Below are 26,265 nucleotides of genomic sequence, written 5' to 3'. Positions count from 1 at the left end.
GACTGACTATGGAAATTAAGACCTAAGTCTTGAAAACTAAGGCCCTTGCGTGGAGGACATGTCCAAGTTTAAAATTCTCGTGACATCTTATCACGTTGAGTTATAATAAAAACCTTACCAAATTTAAGACCAAATTGTACAATTACTAAACACTAAAAATGGGTTGAGTGATAATGCAAGGAAGGCACATAAATAGTACAAGCAAAAGCCATCTAGTATAGTAATATGTTTTTCAACTGCCCTTGGGGGCTCGAGCATTAACCTATTTGTACCCCAAATAAAGAAATGGCACACAGGCCTATTGAAAAAAAACAAAAGAAATAAAAGCAAAATTGCAAGGGCTTGCTCACCCGAGGGAACCTCTGTGACGATGTCGATCTCAGAATTGACCTTGGAAGCACAACTCGCCTTAGGTGCAGCCTGAGCCTGAGCACCTATTGCATCATCCGCCTGAAGATGCTCTTTGAACAACATCCTTATGTTTGGATTGTCTGAGAAGGCCAAATCCATCTCTCTGTTTCTTTGCCAAGCAACATAGAGGGTGTCCTCCGCCAGCACGTCAAGCTCATTCTCCAACTCTTGGACTTGAAGTTTCAAGCCCTCAGCCTTCGTGGCAGCAGCTTGAGCCCTCAAAGTCGCCTGAGCAACTTCCTCTCCAGCTCAGGTAGTGTCCCCTTAGACCTTGGCGACATCCTCAGCATGATGTGATGCCTCCCTTTCATGCATGGCTACCTCTTTTCGGGCAACACGGTTCTCTTCCTATGCCACCTTAAGGTCCTGCATGACCTTATGGATAGGCTCCTCAGTAGCCTTGGAGCACCCCGTGTATTTCCACTAAGATCATTAATAGACTTGCCAGACGTGTCTCCAGATTGGAGGCGCGAGCCTTCTCGTCCTCTAGTGCCTTCTGGAGCCTCAAGTGCTCGTCAAGTAAGACAGAAGCCTCCCTTAGCTCCTTGAGTTCGAAGGACCTCATCGTGGCAGCATTCGTAACCCACTGATAGAGAGTCGCAACCTGCTCAACGAAACGAAATTAGCTTAAAGAAAACACTTATTTCTAAAAAGCAAAGTTTTGAAAATTCAGAATAATGCTTACCCGTAATGTGGCGTAACGGCAGGTTGTGAGGAGGGATATCTCTTTGTCTCCTCTACAATAAGAGTAGCTGCGAGAAGGCATCCCATAGAGGGATCCTGTCAAACCCTGAAGGAGCTCCACCGCTAGCGGAGCTGTCCTTTCTCCAAGCCTCCCCTCTAAGAGTGGCATCAGCTCTTCGTGGCTGGGAAATGGGATTGAGTCTTCGGCTTGTCCTCGTGATGGAACTCCACAAGGATATTGAAGTAAGCATTCCCCTCCTCCAGGTGGGATTTGACGTACTCAACCATCCACCGGTGCTTTTCTAGATTCTCCCATTCGAAGTCTTTGGAAATATGACAAGGGGAGGTGTTCTGGTTGAAGAACTTCCAGGATCCTCGGATGGTGGGAGGTCCTTTCCCATCCTCAATGTCCCCTCATCAAATACCGGAGCTGCAGGGACCCTTGGGGCTGGAGAAACTATCGCCAGGGCTTGAGGCACCATGACTGGTATAGCCAGAACATGGATTTAAGAGGGTCCTAACACACTTTGGCATTTGGCCCGAATAGCATCAGACAAACCCATGTGGGCTGCAAGTGAAAAAAATGGTTAGTCTTCGGAGGGAAATAAACAAAGACAGTAAGAACACATGCAAAATATGCTAAGTATGCATGATAACTCCTGAGGAGCCCCACCACTAGATGGCTCCTCCAGATGAAGAATAGAGTGGGCAATCTCTCACACGAGTCTTCCCATCTCCTGGGTGATGTTTATCTCGTAGTGGAAAAACCATCTCCCATGCATGGACGTCACCTCATCCAGTGGCATGAACCCTTGATGGTCATCCCTTCTCTTCGGGTGGCGAAGGAAGGCATCAATTAGGTCTTGGTAGTCATGGAACTCCTCCACAATCCAATGATGTCACAGGATCTACCGGCACTCAAGAAGTGATGGCGAGACCCACACATGTTCAGGACTAACTCCCTCTCCTACATGCTTAGCATGATACATGATGATAGGGGAATTACCTTGGTCTATAAACAAGGATTCTATCATCGCCTGGAGCACCTCCTCAAACTCCTGGTCCTACTATGCCTAATATGCAATTTTCTTGATTTTTCCCAATTTCAACTCTTACCTTGAATAGTGTTGATAGACCCATCTCGGGGTCTATGGACCTATAATTTCAAACTCCAATAAATTTTGATTATTAATTAAAATTCTTTAATATAATAACCTTAATTTATTAATCTTAAAATTATTCCACTAAAAATATGAGATTACACTTTTATAATTATAGACATTAATTTATTAAGTACTTTTACGCTTATAAAAGTGTTCATCGATTTAATCACTACACACAGTTCAATTCTCTAATAATGGTTCATAATTAAAGTAGGAATTAATCACCGTTTAACCTCTTTAGTTATATCTTGTTTCCTCAAGTACCATTAAATTTACTAGTGAAGGTAAATTCATAAACTGATTTATGAATTTGAGCTCAAAACCTTTTAGTTCCAAAAGCCAACCCTTAGGAGAACCATTATTCAATTCTTCTCTGAAAGGTATAGATTTCATATCTGTATATTATGTCCCCAACCATTTGCATCAATGAGTTCCCAAAACAAAAGTTTTCAGTCTGACCATTCTGACAAACCATAACGAGTGAATCAAAGAACTCATATGACATAAATAAGAGTTCATAACAACTTTAGGATTAAGATCAATTTGTACATGATCATCTTATTGATATTTGTAATTAATACTTAGAAAGTAAACGGTATTATTAAGTTTAAATAACATATCGTGTCCTGTTCATGTATAAACATTTTATACAGAACACCTCCACTAAGATGTCCTACTACATCAGTAATCCAGATCTAGATTATATGTATTTATAATACTAGTGAACCGTACTTACAGTATTTAATCTAAACATTCCAAATAAAGTTGTTTTACTGCAAATTGTTGAAATTCGTTCCCTACAATCTTAATCCTCTTGTACCAATACACGATTGTAGTCACAATAATGAATTTGGGAATTTTATGATATTCATATAATATTATTCTAATAATAATAATAAACAAACAATATATGAAAAAAATCTTTTTAATTATTTATGTCATAACAACTATTAAAAACATATATCTTTGAATGGCACTAGTCCCAATAATCTCCCACTGTTCTTAAAGCAAATGAGGCATCTCCCTCAAACTCGTATTGCCAACATGATCTTTAAAACACTTGGTAGACAAAGTCTTAGCAAAGTCTTAGTAAAAGGATCGACAAGGTTATGTTTTGAAGGTATCTTCATAACTCCTACATCTCCTATGTGAACAATATCCCTGATCAAGTGATATTTCCTTTCAATATGCTTTCCCCTCTTGTGACTTCTCGGTTCCTTCGAGTTAGCTACTGCCCCACTGTTGTAACAGTATAAGGCAAGTGGATTATTCATATCTGGAAAATTTTCCAGATAGGAATAGAACTTCTTTAGCCACACAACCTCCTTAGCTGCTCAACAAGTCGCAATTTACTCGACTTCCTTGGTAGAATCTGCAATAGTGGTTAGTTTAATACTACGTCAGACTACAGCTCCACCATGTGTGAACATTGATCTAGAAGTAGATTTTTGACTATCTCTGTCTAATGGAAAATAAAAATTAGTGTGTCTAGAATATACTAGATTATATTCTCTAGTTTTCTGAAGATACTTGAGAATATTCTTTACTGCAATCCAATGACTCAATCCAGGATTGGATTGATAACGACATACTGTCCCTAATGCATAACAAATCTCAGGTCTTGTACATAACATGACATATATTAAACTACCTAGGCATAGGGATTGTAATGTCCCAAATTTATTATTAAGGTTGAGTGTCTTGATTACTGTGCCTAGATGGCATAATAGGATTTATATATGTGGAATTAATCGAATAAATGTGTGACTACGTGACATACATGATTTATGGGGTAAAATTAATATATGTGCATGTTATGTGTATTAAATATGCATGTGGCCCTGTTCTTGTTAAGAAGGCTGTGTTTGCAATTTTGACCCGTTGAGGGTATAAATGTGATTATATGTGTTAAATGATTAAGACCACATTATTATGTTGATATATTTGAGATGCGTGGTCTGAGGCGATCCTAGTGAGCGGATAAGCGGAATAGTCACAATAGGGTTAAATACTAGGCTCAGGGTGTGCCTAGGGGTATTTTGGGAAAACATAGTGAGTACTCGGGATCTATCGGGTAACAAGTAGTTATTTGGTGATTAATTGGGTATCTCAGGGTTGATTGGGAATTTATAAGACAATTGACATTTAGGGGGAAATGAGGCTAATGACCGGTTTTCCCTTAGGGCCATTCAAGAATAAGCTATGAATAAGGGGCATTTTGGTCTTGTGTGAAGAGTTTACTTGACCTTAGGCACTTGTAGCTTATAGAAGCTTAAGGAAACAAGGCCATAACAAGCACACTTAGCCTCATTTTTTTTATCTCTCTTGTTTCTCTCCTCTCTTCATGGTGCTTGGTAACGTTTTGGAATTTTGAGGAAAAACTTTGAAATTTTGAGCTGAGAATTGGAGTCAAGGCAGGTTGAGGATTGGAGCTATCTATTGAGGTAAGGACTCTTCCATGTTGTGATGAAAGTTTTAATTAGTTTAAAATTGGTAGATGTTTAGACTTTAATTTTAGTTTTGAGTTGTGATAACATTGCTGGCTGGTTTTGGGGTTATAAGTGATGCCTAGGTTGTGTTGCTGAGAGTTCTAGACTCAATTGTTGCTTATGTTTGTGGTTAGGATGAATTTTGGGTGAATTTGGATGGGTTTAGCTTAGAAAAATTTAGGAAAAACGCTGAGAATTATGGGTATTGGAGCTCAGGCCATGACCCTGTTCTTTAGGCACAGCGGCCCGTGTGCGTAGAAAGCCTTGGCGATTCTCTGAAATTTCCCAGGCGCTGCGGCCCAGCTTAGGGTGAACCGCGGCCTGTGTCCCCCCGGAGAAAGAGCCTTAGGCTCCCCTACTTGTAGTGTGACGCGGCCCTAGGGGGCTGGGTCGCGACTCTAATTAAACAAAATAGCCAAAATAGGTTTTTAGACTTGGGAACTAAACCCTAAGTGGTCAAAAAGGATTCTACTACCTAGTTTAGTAGAATTTGTGGTTTCAGAGGCTAGTATGCTATTTTGAAGCTTTTTGTTGGTTTAGGTTTTAACGGTGATATATTATTACGTTGTGACTAGATTATACCACTAGGACTCAGGGATAAGGATCGTGCTCGGTACTACCATACGCTAGCTGCTCAAGATTTGAGGTAAGAAAACTACACCCAGGTTGTGATTGCGGCTCGGACCCATGTTAATAAACATGAATATGACTACGACAATATGTGAGAATATGGCTATGATTGTATTTGAGAATATCCGGTAGCGCATGCTTGTATATCCTGCATTTGGTTGCATGTTTTGAACATTATACAAATAAACATAAGTGTTTTTTGCACTTAACTGACTCTATTGGCTAATGGGATTGGATTATGTGTTTAAATGAGCAGAACAGCATTGCTATGTTTATTGCTTACATCTTGTCGTTGATTGAACTTATTGATTTAAGTCTACTATTTATATATTGTAGCTTAGTTGTGCATGCTGATTTAAGTTTTCCTGCTGAGCCTCGGCTAATGGGTTCTATGTTTGTGTAGGTAAGGGAAAGGGAAATTCGGACCAGCCATGAGTTGGAGAGCTTCAGGGGTGGTGTGTACATATGCAACCTACTCCACCGTCACAACTAGGGTAGCTTGGGAGGAACTAGGGTTGAACCCTGTTTTGCTGCTTAGGAACTAGGGACGACTAATTTGTATTCTATTCGTTGACCAAACTTAATATTTTTAATGAAAAATAATAACTCTGTTGACCAAACTTTTTAATACATGACCTTGACTTAGTCTTTAATTACACATTAAGTCTAAATGATCCACTTAGCGAGCTAAGCACTATTTTAAACACAAATTGTAATGGTCTTGGCTAACCAGAGCGTTACAACTTTTCATTAGAACGGTATTGGTTTAAGGGTTCCTGAAGACTGGCTGGGTGTGTACACTCGCTGCTAATGATAAGCTTGATTCACGTTTCGGTATCCAATATCATGACTATGTGTTTAATGGTTTAGATTGAAGTTATGTGCCTTATCTGCATGCTAGAATAGAGAGCATGATGTATATATATATGTATTTTATGGGAATAAGACTTGATAATTGATGCATGAATGTTATAGATTTGTGTCTTGATATGCATAGTGTGTGTGTGTGTGTGGCTACCGTGTTGTTTGGCTTGCTCGTGGAATAGTTCTTGATTGGAATATCAGGATTGATAGGTTAAGTCATTGACTACGGACAGGTTTAGAAATTATGTATTCAAGGCAGTCAACTAAACCTGGCATTGTTAGTATGGCGGTTGCGGATGATAGTCGTGGTCAGAACCCTCCATCTTCCACGGGAATTGGAAGTAGATGTTTGGTGGCATGCAAGCAAGACTGCAAAATCAGGAGAAAGAGATTAGGTTGTTGAGATAGCGGGTTCCATCAGGGAATGCTGCTCCGTATTTTTTGACAGCAATGACACCAGTTACATTTCAACCTAAGGGTGGAAACAGATGGGAATTATTGTATGAAAGATTCTAGAAGCATTATCCTCCAATTTTTTGAAGGAGGCTTTTATCTGTTCAGAGCTGAATAGTAGATGGGCATGATTAGCTCCATCCTTGACTATATAGGAGTGGTACACAATGATAAAGTGGCTTGTACTGCATGCATGCTCCGGGAGGATGCCTAAACGTGGTGGGAAGTGGTACCCTAGACCCAGAATGTTTTCATGATGGGTTGGGAGGAATTCAGACAATTGTTCAACGAGAGGTATGATTGTGACATAGATTGAATTGCGAAGATCAATGAGTTTATGAAATTGGTTTCGGATAGTTAGATAGTGATTGAGTGTGTCAATGAATTTAATGGGTTGGCCAAATTTCTTTCAAATTGGTACCAACAGATGCGGCCCAGAAGGCACGATTCATTCAAGGATTGAATTCTGGTGAAGCCCAGAGAGATTTCTACCTACGCTTAGGCGATAGGGAGGGCCCTTGCTATTGAGGATGCGAGAGATGAGATATGGAGTGAGAGTCTTGTAGGATAGGAGGCTAAGACAATGGTACCCCCCCCCCCCCCCCCCCCCATCATTTGCGGGATCAGCAATAATCAGAAAAGAAAGACCCCTGATAGTTCTACTACTCCTAGTCTTGATATGCAAAGCAAAGGCATGTTTTCTATGCAGAATGGTTGGGAACTTTAAGAAGGATTGCCCGATATTAAAGAAGGGAGAACCAAGGAGAGTGTTTGGCTCGACTCCGGTTCGAGTGTCCGCCTTGATACAGTCAGAGCCTGAGGCTAGTCCCTCGGAGGTGACTAGTTGGCTTTCTAGTTCTTATCACTTTTTATATATTGAGTTGATTAAGTTTGGTGCTACGTATCTCGCAGTAGAGACATAGATATGTGGCACATTCTATATGATTGTCACACTAGGGGGCTTGAGATTTTAGTGTCTGCCTGGGGAAATTGGTAATTTCCAGGAGACGGGTCGAAGTATTATTGGTAGAAAGTTAGCAATACAAATTGATTGAGATGGTTATATGTGGATTTTGATATGATCCTTAGTATGGATTTGTTTGCCAAACAAGGGACAACCATGGACTGTAAGAAAGGATGGTGACTTTTGTGTTTAAAAGAAAGGAAGGACTTGGTTGCGTTTACGAGGTGCCTAGCTACTGTGGTAGGTACCACTAGGGATATATCAATTGGATCAGATGAAAACCAGAACGACCATTAAGGTTACAGATGGGTTTACGAGTATTCGCTGGAATTGTTGTTGCGTCAGGAATTGAAAGAATAGATACCCATTGGCAAGAATGAAGGATGCATTGCCTGGTTATGAGGGTAGGACAATGTTCTCAAGAATTCACCCTCGATCTGGTCATCACCGGCTAAGGATCAAGGAAAGAGACATTTCAAGAATTACCTCTTGCACCATGTACGATGTGATGGATTATCAGTGAAGGTTCTTAAACTGACCACTCTTCAGTGGCCCATGCAAGTTTGGCAGGACAAGAGTATAGAGATGACTTGGACAAGTCATATTTAGATCAATTGAGAGCATTTTGGACTACTCCTAGTTTGAAGCAGAACGTGAATAACAACTTCATTGTTATTACCAAGGCTAAGGAAGCAGGGTTACAAGTAAGGTTCCAGAAGGGATAAGTTCTGATTTCTCCAAATGATATTCTAGGTCACATTATGAGGAGTGAAGGGACTTGGTATGAACTAATTAAGATAGAAACCGTAAGGAAATTTCTAAAGGAACATCCTAGGAGTGAGAAGCACAGTGAGACTGGTAGGATACATTGGCTACTACTTGAAGCATCTTTGAAGACAACCATACCCTGGACTGAAGTAATGTAAGAACCTAAAGTTTGTCTGAATGGATAGTCGCATACAAGAACTTCAAAAGTTGAATCGAAGGCTTGTTAGCACGCCATGGTATTAGAAAATGCACGTGAAGGACTGATACAGGTGGCCGGCATGATGGATACTATCCTTGCTAAAAACAAGAAATTATAGTGTGGTTCGTCAAAGACTAGGGTGCGCCCATGCGTAGACTTAAAAGGTGATTGTTCGTGCTTTATGGTGGATGAAGGAATAAGAACATAGATGTTCTACATGAGGCGTTGAGTTGACAGTAGTACCAGATAGCCACGGTTAGGGTGCGGTGACGACACCTATGGAAAATATAGTACATGTACTAGCACGAAAGTTAAAGTGTTTCGTCACCCGTAAAGGATTGACCATGAGACTAAGGAACTAGTTAGAACTAGTGAAGGGTTTACATTTGAAATCCTTTATTATTTAGGGGAAGCAAATGTGGAGGCTGACACCCTGAGTGGGAAAAGTCTGTGCCAGTTGTATGATTCACCATGAACTACAGTAAAGCCAGATTAGGAAATGACTGTGATTGGAATAGAATACGCGATTGATATTTGGCACATATACCTCTATGAACAATGAAATACAGAAAGACGATCTTGTAGGAATTGTTAAGAATCCCATTATATTTAGAATGGATCAATTAAGATATAAGGATCGGGCGAGTGATCCGATGGATGCTGGCGTTTAGGTGGAGATTCTAGATGAGTCTTATACTACCTCCATATAATTGTTGTATCCCAAAAGTTTGAATGGGTATTAGGTGCTAAAATTTATATACCGAGGTACACTGCCTAATTCTTCTAGCAAGTGGGAGATTATAATCAAAATCCAGAAAGGCTATTATGACTTTAGGGTATTTTGGAGTTAGCATGGATGGATATAGTTATGAACTGTAAGGATGGATCACCTAAAATTGCAGGTGAGACAAGCGGATGCTAGAAGTGGTGACTCGACATATTAAATTGGCATACTCTGGTTTATGTGAATGAGATATCATAGAAATGTGTATGTTGTAGTTTATAAAGCCCATCGATAGATTCTGCAGAACATATCTTAAAACCATTTCTTGAAATAACAATCGAATTATTATTAAAAGATATTTTAAAATTTTGTTCATGCAACGTAGAAACAGAAATTAAGTTTCCAGAAAATCCAGGAATATAATAAACATTTTCTAAAACAAGAAATTTATTATTCTCAAATTCCAAACGAGCTGTTCCAACTGCTGCTGCAGAGATAATTTGACCACTGCCTACCCTCATAGTCACCTCTCCATCAGCAAGCTTCCTCGTTGAACTAAGAATCGGAAGAGAAAAGCAGACATGGTTAGTGGCTCCTGAATCTACTATCCAGGATGAGGAATTATCTTCCACTAAACAAGCTTCTAACATAAGTAAATCCAATTTACCTGTATTTTTCTCTTTGAGGTTAGCAAGATACTTTGAACAGTTTCTCATCCAGTGACCATTTTCTCCACAATGAAAGAAAGTCCCTTTTGGGGTCTCCTTTTGGAGGTTTTAGTGTTCTTGTTCTCTTTGCTTTTGGATGACTTTTTAGGCTTCTCACATATTAATGCAATGTTCAAGTTTTATTTCCATTTCATGTAGTTTTCACCAATCAACTTTTCATTAGCAAGTAAAGAAGATACATGATTTGAGCTAGACATAATTGCTGAAAATAAATAAATAAAATGAATCTACGCATATAATAAATATCAGTTATTTTCGGAATAGTAAACGTGATGCATGAATGCAGTAAAAAACACATAAAAAATAATTACTAATTCCACGATTAATTAATTTGAACATTAATGGACCAGCCCTAGGGTAAGTCAGACTAATTCCAAATTAATTTTGAGACAAGCTCTCAAATTTATAAGTTAAAACTTAAATCAATATTTCTCTTTTGACTTATAAACAACCGCTTGTTTTGGTCAAGAATACACTAGTCCGCTCGAAAGCCTAATGTACCTTGTGAGTGTAACCCATTATTTTTGATCAATGACATAACTCAAGAGTGTGCCTTAGGGTCAGTCAAACTTGAAAGACATCATTAAATCCTATTCTTGAAAAAGAAGTTTGCCTTGAGAATAAATCCTAGTTAAAAACTTGAAAGACATCATTAAATCCTATCCTTAGGGGGACACAAGCAATGGTGCCGCGAGGCCCTTTCCATGTTACCTCGGTGCTAACTAATAATGGAGACCATGGGACTTATTGTCATAACTCCCTCTCCCACTCACTATTTTAGAACATGTGTTTTCTCAAAACATCCTATGCTTTTTAATTGGTTGTAAAATTAAAGTGATCTATTTTTACCAAATGATATTCTAATAATTACTAATCAAATTAAGCAAAATTAAAATTATAGAACTATGCCCTAATTAGTTCAATTTTATTTTTCCATAATTACTAAGAATATCATTTATAATTTAATAAAACAATTTTATTAAATACTAGAAATTAAACAACTTTTAAAATCTATTTCCGCTCTTGAACTAGTTAAAAACTAGATTTATTATTATATGGACCAGCATATAATCACATAGGACAATCCTAAGGCATGTTTCTACTCATATGAGATGCATGCACAATTTTAAATACTGTGTGGGTTATATGTATGGTATGTCAAAAAATGCTTGATAAAGTATTAAACAATTTAATCACATTAAAACATTTAAATAAATAAATACTAGCTAAATAAATAAATAAATGCGGGCCGGGTGTCTTGGGTATTTCTAGAAAAATTACAACACTTGCAAAAATATACACAAAAATGTAAGAAACTAAATAAGACCTAAATAGATCTTTATCTATTACTTAGTGCCTTCACAAGTAGTCTTGATCCATTAAGCCACTTATCCATTTAATTTTTGAATTAAAATAACTTTTAATTATCTTAAACAAATTTTAAGAATAATTAACTTGGGTTTGATGCCCGATAAGTTATTAGGCCCAGATTTGAATTTGGGCTCATACAATTAATTCAAAATAAAACAATTTTTAATTATGGGTTAACTTAATTAAGCCCAAAATTTAAATGGACAATTTTTGGATGCAAGTCCTAGGTTTTAAAACCATAGGGGCGACAGCATATGGTGGCTCGGCATGGGGCATGCGGCTGGGGTGCACGAGCTGCTGTTGGGTGCGGCACACAAGGGCGCACGGCTGGAAGCAGCAGCAGCTGGCACTGGGGCGCGCAGGCGTGCAGCTAGGTGAGGCACAGGGGCGTGCGCTGGGCAGAGGCGCAGGTGCGTGTTGGGCTCGCGACAGACGTAGGCGCAGGGGCGCGCTCTGGGCAGGGGCGCAGGCACTCGGCTGGGTGAGGTGCGCGGGGCGCTAGGGCAGGCAGCACGCCGGGGCTAAGCACGCAGCAGTTCGACTAGGTGAGGCTCGGGCTTCGGGGCTCGAAACCTGGGGCTCGGGCCTTACAGAATTTTTCAAATAATTTTAACACAGAAAATTAAAATTACAAAAATTCCTATGCCTCAATATGGCTTACATTTTTCATCCAGAATTTTAAGAATATTTCCTAAACCCAAAACACCATATAATTAACGACCCTTAAGAATAAACTATTATCATACATTCATCCATCCATTCACATATATTACAATAACATAAGAATGCATATTATGCCCACACAGTAATTAATGTATGCAGAGATTAATGACCGCTCTGGTACCAATTTTTAGGAAGGAGTTTCCTAATACGCAACTGAATGGTGGTGTGGTTGGCCCATTGTACAACAAAAATTTTGTAACATATTTAAACTACCTTTAAATATGCGGATCCATTAATATACACACATTAATCATAAACAAGATAAGGGTATAATTCATACCTCTTGAAGCCTATCAAGTATCCTTGCTATCTTTTCGTATTTAGAACGATCTTCCTATCCTAGCCACTCCCACGTACTCACACCAAGATCTTTCAAAGCGTTCTCTACACCTCAAGAAATGTGTGGGCACTTAGAGAATGAATGATAGTTTATATGCGATTCTACTTGATGTACTCACCTCATGAGATCAAGAGAATATGCTTGAGAATTGGTTCTTTATTTTCAGGGAGAGAAAACTATCATTCTATTTTTCACAGAGCGAATGTTCAGAGTTGTCTCACACACACATCTCTGAATATTTTTCTGATTAGTCATACTTAAAAGAAAATATTCAAATTTTAAAAAATAAATCTGTAACCATTTTACAATTTACTTTTTAATTATTTAATTATTCTATTAATGAAAAAATCCAAAAACCAAAATTTGAATTATCCATTAATTAATTAATTAAATAAATAAAAATGAAAATGCCATCCTTGAAAATTGCCCTACACGCCACACACAGTCCATGGACTGTGTGTGAACGTGTAGCCTTCCTAATTTTTAGGTATGTTGGTTTTTCAATTTTTATTTAATTATTTATTCAAACTACTTTGTCAGATCAGATCTAACAAGTTGATAACTAATTCAAATTTGAATTCAACTTAGTTATCTTTTTAATTAATTATCAAATATTATTAATTATTTGAATAAATATTAATCTTTTGAATTCAATTCCAATTTGAACTTATCAGATTATTATCTCCCACTCAAATAAAGATATTTAATTAATTCTACTAATTAATTAAATCCAAAATTTTCGAAAATAAATATTTAATTTATTATAATTTCAAAAATTATAATTAATTAATTATTTAATTAAATTTGGAAATTAATTTAATTATTTAATATAATTTCGAAAATTATACAATAATTAAATATTAATTAATTTTGTTAACTACAACTAATTTGTAATTAATTAATTAATCACTATTATCATATAATTGCATATTTGGCCTGAAGAACAAATTTCTTCTTAAATATGTCTTCAAACTATTTTCCCTTCATATCAACTCTTACCTTGAACAGTGTTGATAGAGCCGCTATGGGGACCTATGGACCTATAATTCAAAGCTCCAATAAATTTGAGATTATTAATTAAACTCTTTAATTAAATAATCTTAGTTTATTAATCTCATGATTATTCCACTATAAATATGAGACTGCACTCTTGTAATTATAGACATTTCATTTACTGAGTACTTTATAATCATAAAGCGTCCATTGATATAATCATTGAATACAACTTGACCCTCTAATAATGGTTCATAATTAATCGGGAATAAAATTACCGTTTTACCCTTTTAATTATCTCTTGTTTCCTTAAGTACCATTGAGTCTACTAGTGAAGGTTAATTCATAACTGAATTATGAATTTGAGCTCAATAACCTTTCAGTCCCAAAAGTCAACCCTTAAGAGAACCATCATTCAATCTCTTGCGAGAAGGCATAGATTCCTAATATGTATACTATGTCCCCAGCCATCTACATTAATGAGTTCCCAAAACAAAAGTTTCTAGCCTGATCATTCTGACAGACCCTAACAAGTGAATCAAAGAACTCATATAACTAACATAAACAGGAGTTCAAAGTAACTTCAGGATTAAGATCTATTTGTATATGATCATCAGTTGATATATTTAATTAATACTTCTAAACGGTATTTAACTAAGTACTAATAAACATATCTGGTCCAGTTCTATATATTCTCTAATATATAAAGCACCTCCACTAAAGTGTCCTACCACACTAGTGATCCGGATCTAGATCACATGTATTCATAATGCTAGTGGACCATTATTGCAGTAATTAATCTAAAGATTCCATAACTTTATTTTACTGCGAACTGTTCAAGTTCATTTATCTTAAAGACAATCCTCCCGTACCAATACATGTTTGAGATCACATAGATGAACTTAGGAATTTTCCTGATATTTACTTAATATTATCACAAAATAATATAGTCCATAAAATATATGCATAACAAATTCAATTCATTTATTTATTTCATAAAAACAATGTCTACTACATATGCTTTCAGGGCACATTTCCAACAATCTCCCACTTGCCCTAAAGCAAAGGATGCATCTCTCTCATTCCCATGTTTCTTACATGCTCCTTAAAAGATTTTATAGATAAAGTCTTTGTGAAAGGATCTGCAAGATTATGCTCTAAAGCTATCTTCATAACTGCAACATCTCCTCGATGAACTATCTCTCTTAGCAAGTGATACTTCCTCACGATGTGCTTTCCCCTCTTGTGACTCTGTGGTTCCTTTGAGTTAGCTACTGCCCCACTGTTGTCACAGTATATGACTAGTGGCTAATCCACATCTGGCACAACTTCCAGATTGGAATAGAACTTTTTAAGCCACACAGCCTCCTTAGCTGCTTCACAAGCCACTATATACTTGGCTTCCATGGTGGAGTCTACAATGCTGGTTTGTTTAATACTTTGCCAGACTACCGCTCCTCCTCCAAGAGTAAACACTGATCCAGAAGTCGATCTCCAACTATCTCTGTATGATTGAAAATCAAAATCAGTGTAACTAGTGGGGTTTAGGTCTCCACCTGAATATACAAGCATATAATCTCTAGTGTTTCTAAGATACTTGAGAATATTCTTTACTGTAGTCCAATGACTCAATCGAAGATTGGATTGATAACGACTGACTATCCCTAATGTATAACAAATGTCAGGTCTTGTACACAACATGGCATACATTAGACTGCCTACTGTTGAGGCATAGGGATATTGTCTCATGTCTTCCTCTTCAGGAGATGTTTTGGGACACTGCTCTTTGGAAAGGAATACTCCAGAATGGGTTGGCATATCACCCTTTTTGGATTTGTGCATATTAAAGCGTTCTAGCAACTTATCAATATAAGTTGCTTGAGACAATGCCAAAGTTTTGTTCTGTCTATCTCTAAGAATCTTAATGCCCAGAACATACTTGGCTTCTCCCAAATTTTTCATTTGGAATTGTTCAGCTAACCAGTTCTTTACTTTTGATAATGATGTTACGTCATTTCCAATCAGTAATATATCATCAACATAAAGAACGAGGAATACTACTACACCATCTTTGATTTGTTTATAGACACAAGGTTCGTCAACGTTTTGTTTAAAAACAAACGTTTTAATTGTGTCATCAAATCTAAGATTCCAAGATCTAGAAGCTTCTTTAAGTCCACAAATGGACCTAAGAAGCTTGCAAACCTTTTGCTCTTTACCTTTTAATTCAAACCCTTCTAGTTGAGACATGTAAATGGTTTCATCAAGGTAGCCATTCAGAAAAGTTGTTTTGACATCCATTTGCCAAATCTCATAATCCATGCACGTAGCTATGGATAAGAGTATACGAATGGATTTTAGCATGGCTACAGGAGAAAAAGTTTCTTCATAGTCAACCCCTTCTTTCTGTGTGTAACCTTTGGCTACAAGCCTTGCTTTGAAAGTCTCTACTTTCCCATCCGCTCCTCTTTTCTTCTTGAATATCCACTTGCAACCAATGGGTTTGATATTCTCAGGTGGATCTTCAAGAACCCAGATAGAATTGGAATACATCGATTCCATTTCTTGGTTCATGGCATCTTGCCATTTGTCCTTGTCAGAATCATTCATCGCATCTCTAAATGTCAATGGATCGTCTTTGTTTGTGTCAGACACAAGCATTTGAACTTCATGTTCATAGCGTGTGGGTTGCTTGCTAACCCTCCCACTACAACGAGGTTCACTACTATTCTGACTAGAACTAGCTGTTTCCTCTTGCCGTTTTTCATTGGTTGTTGCTGGTAACTTTGCACCTTCATTTGAGACCATCTACTCCAGAACAACCTTACTGCGAGGTTTGTGGTTATTCACGTAGTCATGTTCAAGAAAAGTTGCATTTGTCGATACAAATGTTTTATTTTCTTTTGGACTATAGAAAATTCCACCTCTGGTCTCTTTGCAATAACCCACAAACATGCACACTTCAGAGCGTGACTCCAACTTCTCGGTCTTTCCTTTAAGCACTTGTGCAGGACACCCCCAAATTCGAAAATGGTGTAAACTAGGTTTACAACCATTCCATAATTCTATGGGTGTCTTTTGGATAGATTTAGATGAAACAACATTTAATATGTATAGAGCACATTGAATCGCATAGCCCCAGAATGACAGTGGTAATGATGAGAAACTCATCATTGATCTAACCATATCTAATAATGTTATGTTCCGTCTTTTCGAAACACCATTTTGCTGTGGCGTTCCAGGTGCTATGAGTTGGGATTGAATGCCATGCTCACACAGATGGTCCTTGAATTCAAAATCCAAGTACTCTCCTCCTCGATCAGATCGAAGAGCTTTTAGTGACTTACCTAATTGCTTTTCAGCTTCTGCTTGAAATTCTTTGAACTTTCCAAAAGTTTCAAATTTTCTTTGCATTAAATACAGGTAACCATATCTTGAATAATCGTCAATAAAAGTGATGAAGTATTCATAACATCCTCTTGCTTGTACATTAAGTGGACCGCAAACATCTGTATATACTAGCTAAAGTGGTTCTGTGGCTCTTGATCCTTTGGCAGAGAAAGGTCTCTTGGTCATTTTGCCTTCTAGACAGGATTCACAAACAGGGAGAGATCCAATAGATAGTTCTCTTAAAGGACCATCCTTTACAAGCCTATTTATTTTGTCTAGACCAATATGGCCCAATCTCAAGTGCCACAGATATGTATCACTATCGGAATCAGTCTTTTGTCGTTTAATAGATCTAGGATTGGCTGTTTTAAATAATTCTGAATTATTAACAGATTTCTCTTTAGCTTGTAGTTTATAAAGCCCATCGATAGATTTTGCAGAACATATCTTAAAACCATATCTTGAAATAACAATCGAATTATTATTAAAAGATATTTTAAAATTTTGTTCATGCAACATAGAAACAAAAATTAAGCTTCTAGAAAATCCAGGAATATAATAAACATTTTCTAAACACACGAAATTTATTATTCTCAAATTCCAAACGGGTTGTTCCAACTGCTGCTGCAGAGACAATCTGACCACTGCCTACCCTCATAGTCACCTCTCCATCAGCAAGCTTCCTCGTTGAACTAAGAATCGGAAGAGAAAAGCAGACATGGTTAGTGGCTAGGATATACCGCTAGGGCTCAGGGATAGGGATCGTGCTCAGAACCGCCATACGCTTGCTGCTTAAGACTTGAGGTAAGAAAACTGCACTCGGGATGTGATCGGGGCTCGGACCCCTGTTAATAGACATGAATATGACTACGACTATATGTAAGAATATGGATATAACTATATTTGAGAATATCTGGTAGTGCATGCTTGTATATGTTGCATTTTCTTGTGTGTTGTGCAATGTATATGTGATTATGTCTATCCTAAAGGCCGTCTCAAGGTCGCTTGGGGCTAATAGCAACCATGCAAAACGTAACCCTGCCTAAGTGTGCCAGGGTCGGCTATAAGATCAGAGGACTCGGCCTAAGGGCGTTAGGCCTGAATATTAGCACTTAACTGACTGTATTGGCTAACGAGATAGGATTACGTGTTTAATTGAGGAGAATAACAATGCTAAGTTTTTTTTTTTTTTTGGTAAATCAGAAGGATCATTAATCATTGAAAACTCATAAACAATACACCTAACAGCACCTTATGAAAGGCCTGAGAAACAACTAACTATACAACCAGAGAGACCTTTACAAAGAATCAAACCAATCCCTGTCAAAACTACTAACTGTTTTAGGCATAACACCTTGAACTCTATTTTTTACATCATTTAGAATATTATTCACAATTAGATCTATCCTTCTCACCTTAAACAACCAAAAAACTTCATTCCTTGCTTTCCAAATATGATAAACCACCGCAGCAACAAAGGCCACATAAACCATCTTACGAAACTTACTCATAGGAGCCCGAGAAATCCACCTCAAAAGGCTGCGCAGATCTTCAGATTTAGCACCCCAGCCCATCCTCTCTTTCACCTTCTTAATACAACTCTTACTAAAATGACAATCAAAGAACAAATGAGCTACACTTTCCTCATGAATATCACAGAATAAGCAGGTTGAGGAGTTCACCAGTTGAAAATTCAGCAATCTTTGCTTAGTCTTTAATTTGTCAAGAGTAGCCAGCCATATGATGACACTATGCTTTGGTATATTCAGCCTTCCCCACACTTCTGAACACCATTGAAATCTGTGATGATCAGTACAGAGAAGATGATAACCATTTTTAATGGTATACTCATCCTGAATAAAACCTGGAATATCAGTAAGATGTTTGAAACGATCTTTGACTTCCACTATTTTTTTCCAATACCAACTACTCTGTGAAGGGGCTCTATGAGCCCACCAATCATCATTCTTAATGTATACATTATGCACCCACTTCACCCGTAGATTGTCCTTTTTTGTTGCAACTGCCCAAATATATTTCCCAAGAGCTGCAATATTCCATTTACAGAGATCTCTAAAACCAAGACCTCCCTCTCTTTTCGGCCTGCAAACCTGCTCCCAAGCCACATTCCCAGCACCTACAAAGACAGCCTGACCTTTCCATAAAAAAGCTCGGCAAATAGAGTTTATTCTCTTTAGCACCTATTTAGGAATGAGCATTATTTGTGACCAATAAGAGTGTATAGAAATCAGCACAGAATTAATCAAGACTATTCTCCCTGCATACGACAAATTACGGGAACTCCAAGTCCGAATGCGCACCACCATTTTTTCCAGTAAAACCTCACATTCCTTCGCTGAAATCTTTTTAGCACAGATTGGAATCCCCAAGTACTTGAAGGGCATTTGGCTCTTGCTAAAACCTGAAGCTTCAAGGACCCTTTGCACATCATACTCAGCCATACCACAGCAGTAGATCGCAGATTTGGCTTCATTTGGGAAAAGTCCTGAAGTGTGTGAGAAGAGTTTCAACCCTTGCAACAGATTATAAATGGACCGAAAATCACCATGACAGAAAAGTATAATATCATCCGCGAAACTCAAATGATTGAGTTTTAATTCCGCACAACGTTCATGGAACTTAAAGTCCTCTTTTTGCGCTATTCTCTTCATGATTCTAGATAAGTATTCCATTCCCAAAACAAATAACAGCGGTGACATTGGGTCACCCTGTCTCAAACCTCTACCAGCCGCAAAAAATCCATGAAGAACACCATTAAACATTAGAGAAAATTTTGGAGTGGTAACGCATTGCATTATCAAATGGATGAACTTCCTCGGAAACCTATAGGCAGCAAGCATTTCTTCAAAAAATCCCCATTCCAATGTATCATACGCTTTCCGGAGATCAAGTTTAATAATACAATTAGGCTTTGCATTCTTCCTACCATAGTGTTTGACTAAATCCTGGCACACCATAATATTATGAGCTATAAACCGCCCCTTAACAAAGCTACCTTGATTGTGTGCAATCAAGTCAGGAAGAAGCAATCGGAGTCTTGAGCAAATCATTTTGGTTGCTGCCTTGTAGAGCACATTACAACAGGCGATTGGCCTGTAATCACTAACAAGATTCGGACATTTACTCTTAGGGACAAGAGTTAGAACCGTAGAGTTGAGCACTTTCAACAGACTACCTAAATGTAAAAAGGACAGAATAGCCTCACAAACCTCATTCCCAACAATATCCCAATTATCTTGAAAAAAATAGCTAGAAAAACCATCAGGACTAGGTGCTTTCCCACCAGGGATTGAAAAAATAGCTTGCTTAACTTCATCAATCGTATAATCAGCCAATAGCATTGAAGCTTGCTCCTCAGAGACAAGAGCACCATCTTCAACTAGTCCTCTAATAACATGTCTTCTGTCAGCCATTTTTGAACCCAGTAGGTCAGAATAAAACTGTAAAAAAGCTTCAGTTACCTTATCAGGTTGATCATGCCAAGTACCACTCGCATCTGTAATGGAATAAATTCTATTTTGCGTATGCCTAGCCCGAATACTAGCATGAAAAAAAGCTGAGTTTTCATCACCCTCTTTCAACCAGTGAACTCTAGCCTTTTGATGAAGAAAAGAACAGTAGGCATGATGGGTCATAGCAAACTGGTCCCTAGCCATTTTCTCCTTCAGAATCAACTCTGTATTAAGCAGGTCAAGCTGAAGCTCTAATTCACAATCAGCTAAATATTTCCTTTTCTGTAAATCTGCCATTTGAATATCAGCAAACCCCACTTTATTAAGCTCCTTTAGAACCAATTTAACTTGCCGCAACTTTGAAACTAACTTGTACATAGCTGTCCCATGATGATTATTGTTCCAGCTAGTAATAAGTTTATGGTTAAAATCCGGAGCACCCTTCCACATGCGGAAATACTTGAAAGGTTTCTTTCCAAAATTCGCCTCTTGATACACAGATAAAAGAGCTGGACTATGATCAAACAACTCTTCATTCAAGAAGTTCACCTCTGCTTCATGATACTTGTCTAACCACAATTGATTCGCTAAAACTCTGTCTATCTTTGAATAAATTCTAGCATCACCTTGCTGCTTATTAGTCCATGTAAAAAAATTCCCTCGAAACTTCACATCTTCTAACTGACAAGCAGCAACACAATTCCGAAAAGCCTCAGATTTTTTATACTTCACACGCATTCCAATCCTTTCCTCTTTATTGAGAATATCATTAAAATCACCCATAACTATCCAAGGATCCTCAATACCACCTGAAAGTTGTAATAAATCAGCCCACAAACAAGCTCAACCCTCTTCTTCATTGAAACCATAAACAAAAGTAACAAAAAAATTCATTGTAGCATGAATAGGTCTCACAAGCAGATGAATTATTTGGCTGGAACTATTCTCCCACCACTATGCCAAGCATTATTAGAGGTAAAACACAAACCATCAAACATACGAAGGTACAAGGCACCCAAATGTTCAGCCTTGACCCTTGTCTCAAGGAGACCAATTAACCCAACTCTCTTTGAAGAAAAAAATTTCTTAACTTCAATTTGCTTCTTTGGATTATTGATCCCCCTGACATTCCAACTTAAAATCCTATCCATTAGGTTGGGGAGGATCTCCCCCTCCCTCTGTGTTATCTGTCCCCAACTGAACCTGGGAGCTCTCTCCATTTTCATTAATTAAAGCTTGAAAGCTATTAGTCACTATAGTAGGTTGAGATACGGTCAGGACCTTCTTGCCACTTCTAAGCACTCTCTTAAGACCATCCTCATCTACCAAACCTTCATGCTGAACTTTTGAGTCTATATTCTTCACATTATTGTCCTTTTTGATCACCCATTCTGTTTTTTGGCCTACCTTCTTCCTGCACAGATTAGTAGTATGCCCAAATCCTTTACAGTTACTACAAACAACCGGCTTCCATTCAAAATGAACATCAATCATCACCCTCTGATCAAACTCATCAATAAAGGATATTTCATATGGGAAAGTCTGAGATAAAGACACTTCTATCAAGATCCTTGGATAATTCAACCGGTCCCTGTTTTTAGCTATCTCATCAACCTTAATCGGCTTCCCAAGTTGTCCCACAATTTTGAATAAAGATTTCTCCCCCCAGTACTTCAATTCAAGACTAGAAAGTTGAATCCAAGTAGGAACAGTTTCCACATTTTCTTTCCTGAAATCTGTTACCGCATTCCATGGTTTGATAATAACATGTTTGTTATCAAAGAAGATATATCCTCCATTTAAAACTTCATCCCTATCATCCACAGATTCAAATCTGATTATGAAAACTCCATGAGAAAAAAGTCCCACTTTATCAACCTTATTCCTCCATATTCGTTTAGCAAAACCTTCCAAAACAGAGATTGGGGGGTTTGCCCCTAACACATAGCAAACTATAGATGAGTTCCAGAATTGAACTTCATCTTCAATATCTTCTAGTTCAATCTTAATATCATCATTCTCAGTTTCTTTACCCAGATCACTGTCAAATTTTGAGCTCAAATTCTGTACTATATTCCCAGTATGTAAGATCGGAGGAGAGGGTTTCTTACCGTCTGCAATTTCCTTCGAACAGATCTGAGAAGCTTGGAGAAATTGGGAAAAATCTCTGCGGATGGCTTCCTGTCGCTGTAAATGCATCAATGTGGATCTCGGAGAAACAATTTCAACCTCATCTACCTGGGTATCGTGCTCATCTATGTGAGGATTATCTTCCTCAAACTCGATCGGTTCCACTCCCAACAGTTCCGTCATGGACCTTGTTTTCCGAACTCCATCATAAGAAGATGGTCCTTTCTTTTTCTTCTTCTTCCCCTGAGTTTTCGCCTTCCCCTGAACCCCCTTTGCCATGGCGCCAGCTAGAAGCTGAGAGAGAAAACAAGCGACGAAAACTTTTATTTTTTGGGAATTTATTTAGTTATTGATCATGTTATAAGGATGAGAGTGAGTTCGCAGTGGATTCATTTAACAATGCTAAGTTTATTGCTTACATCTTGTTGTTGATTGAAATTATTGATTTAAGTCTACTGTTTATATACTATTGCTTAGTTGTGCATGTTGATTTAAGTTTTCTTACTGAGCCTTGGCTCACGGGTGCTATGTGGTGCAGGTAAAGGAAAGGGAAAGCTAGACAATTTATGAGTTGGAGAGCTTCAGGGATGGTGTGTTACATATGCAGCCTACTCGATCGCCACGGCCGGGGTAGCTTGGGAAGAACCAGGGTTGAACCCTGTTTTGCTGCTTAGGACAAATAATTTGTATTTTATTCGTATTTTACCACTCTGTAACCATTTTCGGGATCTCATGTATAAACTTAATATTTTTAATGAAAAATAATCAATTTGTTGACCAAAATTTTTAATACATGACCTTGACTTGGTCTTTAATTACACATTTAAGTCCAAATGACTCATGTAGCGAGTTAAGCACTATTTCAAACACATAGTGTATCGATCTTGGCTAACTAGGGCATTACAGGGATACACTCTATTATCCTCTTCTTCTTGAGTTGTTTTTGGACACTGCTCTTTAGAAAGGATAATTCCATGCCGGTTTGGCATATCACCCTTCTTTGAATTTTGCATACCGAATCTCTCCAGTACCTTATCTATATAAGTAGATTAAGTCAGAGCCAAAAACTTTGTTCTGACGATCCCGAAGGTTCTTTATGCTTAGAACATAGTTTGCATCTCCCAAATCATTCATTTCGACTTTCTTGGCTAGCCATTTGTTTACTTTTGCTAATGTTCCCACGTTATTCCTAATTAGTAGGATATCATCAACGTAAAGAACTAGGAATACCACGATGCCATTTTTTATTTCTTTGTAGACACAAGGCTCATCAACATTTTTTTTCAAAACCTCGAGTTGTCGTCCTGTATCCTAAGCCATCTCCAATATCTCCTGATCGAAGTAGTAGATTCCTTATTGGTGGAGATGGTGTAGCTCTTTGAACATTTGAAACAAAAAAACCAGGCAGTTAGCGCCTTAACCAGCAGAAAGATAGGAAATAATGAGAACCCCTAAGACAACTGCTCGAGGAGTGAAAATAAAATAATTCTAAAGGACTGGGGTGTTCTCGTAACCAACGAATCGGTACCAGAGAATAATACCAGAGTTCATGAACCTTGTTGGAATTTGGGAAATTTCTAGGTTTCAGACGAAGGTCCAGAGGTACAAAATGTTCAAAAAGGGATAAAAGAGACCATTTGGACCGTATTTAACCTCAAAATGGACCCAAAAAGACTAAAAGAAGGTCAAAATGTCCTCTGAATATCATAAATTACCAACGCCTAAACTTGCAACTATTCTCAACCCAAAAACTCAAAACAGAAAAGGAAATAACACATTTACTCGAGATGTAGTGCCTATAAATGATGTGCTGCGTGCGGACGCGAAATTATTTCATCTCATTAACCCAGAAGTATGTCGATTCTCTCCAGCCATCAAGGTCGTCGGAGGTCAAGAACTGATGAAGATTGGGGTTGTGAGTAATCGAGGGCTTTTGAGAGAGTTTGGAAAGCTCTGTTATTTCTAAAAATTTCAAATGGCAAAAGAGAACAAGGGAGAGGCAACTCTCACGTTTTATACACAAAGGACTTGATGAGGAAGCAACTCCACCCTGAATGTTGATAACTGATATCGCCCAATAAACTCCTAAGCGGTCGCAGTAGTAATCGGGCTATGTCGTATCCACAGAGAGGCAAACACAACTAAAAATTTGATTAGTAAAAAAAAGATAAAAATAAAGTAGAATTGAAGATGTGGATTTTGTGAAATTAAAATTATAGATTAGAGAAAATGATCAGATAAAGAGCATGGCAAGGTAGAGATGCAGTGCTGTAAAACCTATTCTAATATTGATATTAATTCAAAACACAGTTGCAATTCTACACCATTAATTGCAACTGGAAGATGTATATGTTAAAAGCACAAATTAAATAATCTAGATTAAATTGAATCTAGCTCCTAATTTCATAGCATATCATATTATATATCCAAGAGCGACAAAATACCACTAGCAGAATGCAGTAAAAGACATACAATATAACAAATATACAAAAATAAATTAACAATCTAAGTTACATAAAAACATGACTGAACTTATGTAAAAGATGCTAAATAATTTTAGAAAAGAAATTAGAAGATGAGAAACAAAATAATTAATGAGATATGGCAATGAAGCATAAGAAGAATCAATATCACTATTGAGAATAAGAAGTACAAAAAATACACTCTAACCTCACCAATATTTCTAAAATAATTCACTCATTTTTGTCACCTAAAACAAGCAAAATTAAACTAGAAATAAGAAAAGAAACAAAATAATAAAATATATTTTTCCCACTCTACAATCTGATAATTGACACTGCCTTTGGTTCTCTATTTATATAGAAAATAGGACCAAAAACGTGTAAAAATCGTGTACAAAATAGTGGGGGAAGTGGCTAAAAAAACGGATGAAAATGAGAAGCGGCTGCTGGTAAAGTGGGGGACACGGACTGACGCAGGGGACAGCTGGCAGCTTCAGATTGGATGGCGCGGCTGGCGTGGTCAGGTCGTGGCAGGCGTGGTCGGCCACGTGGGGACAGAAGCTAACGAGTGGCAGAACGCGTCAGGTGTGTCAGTCGTGCAGGCGGCTCGTCAGGCTGATGAGACCCTCGGCGTCAGATCGTGGCAGGGCGGCTGGCGGCTGGCTGCTCGGCTTGGAGGCTCGGCTGGCTTGGCTCGGCGGCTCAGGTGGACGAATGGCAAGCTGCCATGTGGCAGCGTGGGAGCAGATTTTGCTTTGGTTTGGGCTCCATTTTGGGCCTAGTTTTGGGCCATTTCTCCTTCAAAAATGTCATTTTCTTCATGATTTCTTCAATTTTAATTCTTTCTTTCTCCTTTCTTTTTCTTTGTGTCAAAAATATATTTTATTTCCTGAAAATTAAACACAAATTAAATTAAAATTAATATTTTCAAATATAAAATATATGACAATAAATCCATGAAAATATTAATTAAACTTAATTAATTTTACACTTTAATATTAATAAAATGATATTTTTTAGCACTAATCACAACCCCCAACCAGCTTATTGCTAGTCTCTAGCAATTCAAGCGAAATGATAAATATCAACATGATATATTTTCGGTCAAAAATGATAAAAGAACTTAAGTATTAACACAAAATGTTAGTAACAAGTCAACAAGAGTTTTCAAAATTACTTCGAATAAATCTAGAGTTGTGAGTGTGTGCACCAAACTTGAACCTTCTTACCACAAACCATAGCACATAAAGCCTTTGAAATTATGCCAAGTAAAAGTCTCAACTCCATTAACCTCTCATGTAATTGA

This window comes from Humulus lupulus, chromosome 5 (assembly GCF_963169125.1).
Source record: "Humulus lupulus chromosome 5, drHumLupu1.1, whole genome shotgun sequence".
In the NCBI taxonomy this organism is placed as follows: domain Eukaryota; kingdom Viridiplantae; phylum Streptophyta; class Magnoliopsida; order Rosales; family Cannabaceae; genus Humulus; species Humulus lupulus.
The sequence above is the reverse complement of the archived record's forward strand: the minus strand, read 5'-3'. Positions refer to the sequence as shown.